Genomic DNA, 4,397 nt, shown 5'->3' with positions numbered 1-4,397 from the left:
AGTTTTTTTGAGGGAAAAGTCTGAAGGGGCAAGACCAAGGATGTAGGGTGGATAGGGTAAGGTTTCCCAGTGAAATTCCTATTGGACAGCCCTTGCTACTGTTGAAGAATGAGTAGGTACATTGTTGTGATGGAAAAATAAAATCCTTCATCTCAACTTTCCTAGCCTTGTTCTCACCAATGTAAATTTTTCAGTGTTCTTAGAACTTACTTGGAATCAGCCACTGTGCTCATCCTGTGTCCTTAAAAACAATGTTTCAAGACTACCCTCTGAGAATCTGCCCAAAATAGTTACCATAATCTTCTGAGCCTTGAATTTAATTGGCCCAGCAGATTGCCTTCAAAGCCACTGTTTAGAGTAGACCTTTTTTTGAAGACACCCTGATGAGACTAAGACAAGTATATTACTTAGAGAACTGTCCCAGAGACATGTTTAAACAAGTTGTATTTGGAATAAACCTATGCGTGTATGAACTAGAATCTTAGTAGCAATATGAGTACTTTTTTATTTACTCTCGTACTTCTGCCGTGTTTTTTTTTGTGTGTGTGTGTGTGTGTGTGTATCTTAAAAACCTTCTTTGTATTGTCCTTCAATATTGCTTAGTTTTGTGTTTTGTTAGTTTATTGTAGTGAGCATTTTTGTTTCCCTTCTGCTTTTTATATGTTTTTCCTAAATGTTCTTAGTGGTTACCATGATACATTTAACACTCCTAGGGTAAGTTGGTACCAATTTAGCTTCAGTAAAATTCAAGAACTTCTATACTTGTACCATTCTTTCCTCCCCTTTGTTATCACTGGTTATATCTTTATATTTGATGTGTCCTGTCATAAAACTTTATTCTTGCTTTGATGTATTTATTATTTAAAAAAAAAACCAGAAGAACAAAACATTTAGAATTACTAGGCATGAATACCTCATTATTACCCCTTATACTTGCCCCTGGAGTCCTGGTGTGATACTGAGAAATAATGAACGTGACTGCAGGGTTCGTTTGAACTGCAAGGTCAGTGGTTCAAATATACCAACCTCTCCTTGGAAATCCTCTGCAGGGTTGCTATGAATTGTAATCAACTCGATGACACATAACAACAGTAACAACAATACTTGGTCATACACTTAGGAATCTTTATTTTTACTTATGTTGTTGTTCTTCTTGGGTGCTGTCAAGTCTGTTTCAACTCCTAGCAACCCTATACGCAATAGAATGAAACATTGCCCTTTCCTGCACTAGCATCACAATTGTTGTTACATTGGAGCCCAGTGCTACTGCCACTGTGCCAGCCCATCTCATTAGGGGTCTTCCTCTTTTTCTCTGACCATCCATTTTACCTAGCAAGATGTCCTTCTCCAGGGACTGGTCCCTCCTGATAACATGTCCAAAGCATGAGAGACTTTAAGGAACATTCTGTACTTCTTCCAACACAGGTTGTTTATTCTCGCAGTCCATGGTACTTTTAATATTCTTTCCCAACACCATAATTCACATGCATCATTTCTTCTGCCATCTTCCTCATTCATTGTCAAACTTTTATATGCATATGATGAGGCTGTTGAAAATACCATGACTTGGATCAGGTGCACCTTAGTCCTCAAACTGATATGTTTGCTCTTGAACCTGTTAAAGAGGTCTTGTGCAGCAGATTTGCCTAATATAATACGTAGTTTGATTTCTTGGTTGTTGTTTCCATGAATATTGATTGTGGATCCAAGCAAAATGAAGTCTTCGACCATTTCAATCTTGTCTTCATTTATCATGATGCACGTCCTTGGTTAGATTGAGGACATTTTCTGTCATTATTTCTTCAAATATTTATCCCTTTTTCTCTATCTTCTAGATATCACATGATGTATATAATAGTTGTTAATTGCCATCAAGTTGGTTCCAACTCATAGCAACCCTGTATAGGGTTTTCATGGAGCGGCTGGTGAGCCTGAACTGCCAATTTTGCAGTTCAAACTGACCTTGTAGTCTAGAGCATTAACCTGCAGTTCCACACCAAGTCACTTGTTACTGTCCCATAATTCCATTAAGCTTTGCTCACCCTTGAGCCTCCATTCTTGTTGTTCCTCAGCATCTATAATTTTAACTGTTGTATTCTCTAATTTGCTGATTCTTTTTTCTGACTGAGTAAATGTGTTAAGTCCTTCAGTTGAGTTTCTCATATCAGTTACTGTCCCGTTCAGTTGCAGTATCTCCTTTTATTAGATAATTTTATTCTTGTATTTCTTTTAAATCATTGTTTTAATTCTTTGATTGTTCTTTATGTTTAATGTTGTATTATTGTTGTTGTTAAGTGCCTTTGAGTTAGTTCCAACTCATATGGACCCTGTATACGGTTTCTGAGGAACAGCTGGTGAGTTTGACTTGACAACCTTACGATCCAAACCTTGTGGTCCAGTGCTTATCCTACATCATCACACTAGGACTCCGGAGTTGTATTATAGTCTTCTTTTTTCCTCCCATTATTTGATCTTCTGCGTATGTGCTTTTACCTCTTTTTATAATTTTTCTGTTCATTCAGTGAACTGGCATTTCTCTGTACTTTGTGTGTCTTACAATTTTTTTTTTTTTTTTCCCCAGGGGCTGATATTGGTCTTTTGCCCATTCTGCTTTCTGTAAAAAACTCTTAGGTAGGCAGATCCTCTCTATGACAGCATGTTCTCCCACCCTGGTTTAATTGGATTTGAAACTTCTAGATAGCAGTTTCCAACTTGTAGTCTCTTTTAAACACACCAGAAAACACACTGCAGTCAGCCTATCCACCAGTTGTTGTTGTTAAGTGCTGTTGAGTCATTTCCAACTCCTAGCGACCCTGTATGAGGTTTCCGAGGAGCAGTTGGTGAATTTGAACAGCCAACCTTGCAATTGAAACTGATCTTGCAGTTCAGTGCATTACCCACAGCGCCACACTAGGACTCTCAGTAGGCACTGCTAGTTATGTTCTAATCAGTCTGGTCACCAGGGGTACAGTCTTCCTTGCTTACTGCTCCCTTCCCTTCTATGTTTCTGCATCTGTTTTTAGTTGGAAAATGTATATCCCATGAGCCCCTTTTGAGACTGAGTTTTGTTCTCTGGTTTTGCTCAAGGCTTCCTTCACTACTCTGTTGGGGCGACTTATAGCTGAGCTGTCATTCAAGGGAAAGGCAGACTTGTCTCCATTTCAGGAGTAAAGACTGATTCCCCACAAGGACCTCCATTGGGCTCTGTTGTTGGTTTCAGAGCCCAGTGATCTTGTGATGGTTGGGTGAGTAGTCTTTACTTGGGTGACACACCTTCTGACTCCACTGTATGGAACCTTCTGTAGGAGTTCTTGCTAGTCCAGCAGGGGTGGAGGGTGATATCACACTTGAATTGACCCTCCAAGGAAGGTCTGCTTTGTTGCTGTCAGAGTCCTCTACCCACCCACCGCTTTAGCCCCCTGCCTAAGTAGTATGTTGACTATGGATGTTGTTGTTAAGTGCCTTCAAATTGGCTTTGACTCGTAGCAACCCTACATAGGGCTTTCGAGGAGTGGCTGGTGGGTATGAACTGCCAACATTTGGTTAGTAGTCCAATGCTTATCCTACAGTACCTACACTAGGACCCCTGGCTTTGAGTGCATCCTCCACTAAAAAAATTGCTGCTTCCCTCTTTTGGATTGTCATTGTTAAATGCCGTGGAGTCATTTCCAACTCATAGCAACCCTTTATAGGGTTTCTGAGGCTGTAAATCTGTAAATCTTCACAGGAGTAAATAAAAGCCTCATCTTTCTTCCAAGGAGTAGCTGGTGGACTCAAACTGCATTTGTGGTTAGCAGTCCAGTGCTTATAGAGCCACAGCACTCCTATCTTTTGGATTGTTGCTAAGTGCCATTGAGTTTAACTCATAATAGTGACCCTGTATAGGGTTTTCAAGGAGTGGCTAGTGAGTTTGAACTACCAACTGTGTGGTTCAAGCCGACCTTGCAGTCCAGTGCTTTATCCCACAGTGCCACATGAGGACTCCCATCTTTTGGGTAGCTACTGTAAATGGTAATGTTTTCTGGATTTCCTTTTCAGAGCACTTTCTGTAGTATAAAGGAAGTCCACCTGATTTTTGTATGTTGACCTTGTACCCTGACTCTTTGCTTATTAATCTTTCAGTTAGTTCCAGTAATTTTCTTGCAGTCTTTGGAATTTTCTATGTATAGGATCACATTATCTGCAAATAGAGAGTTTTCTTTCTTTGCTAATTTTGATGCCTTTAGTTTCTCTTTCTTTTCTCGTAGTGCTGGCTAAGACTTTCAGCATAATATTGACTGTTGTTGTTAACTGCCATCAAGTTGGTTCTGACCTATCATAACGCTATACAGGGTTTCTGAGGAGTAGCTGGTGAGCTTGAACTGGTGACTTTGTGGTTCAAACTGACTGCAGTCCAG

General features: G+C 39.9%; 1 protein-coding gene across 1 annotated transcript in view; it reads left to right on the top strand.

The window, feature by feature from the left end:
* The window catches only part of LOC102828484 (chromosome unknown open reading frame, human C16orf87), a 45,705-nt gene that overhangs the window by 13,612 nt on the left and 27,696 nt on the right, over positions 1 to 4,397 (top strand). The gene's annotated exons all lie outside the window — the stretch shown is intronic.

This window comes from Chrysochloris asiatica, unplaced genomic scaffold (assembly GCF_000296735.1).
Source record: "Chrysochloris asiatica unplaced genomic scaffold, ChrAsi1.0 scaffold00204, whole genome shotgun sequence".
NCBI classification, from domain to species: domain Eukaryota; kingdom Metazoa; phylum Chordata; class Mammalia; order Afrosoricida; family Chrysochloridae; genus Chrysochloris; species Chrysochloris asiatica.
The sequence above is the reverse complement of the archived record's forward strand: the minus strand, read 5'-3'. Positions and strand labels throughout refer to the sequence as shown.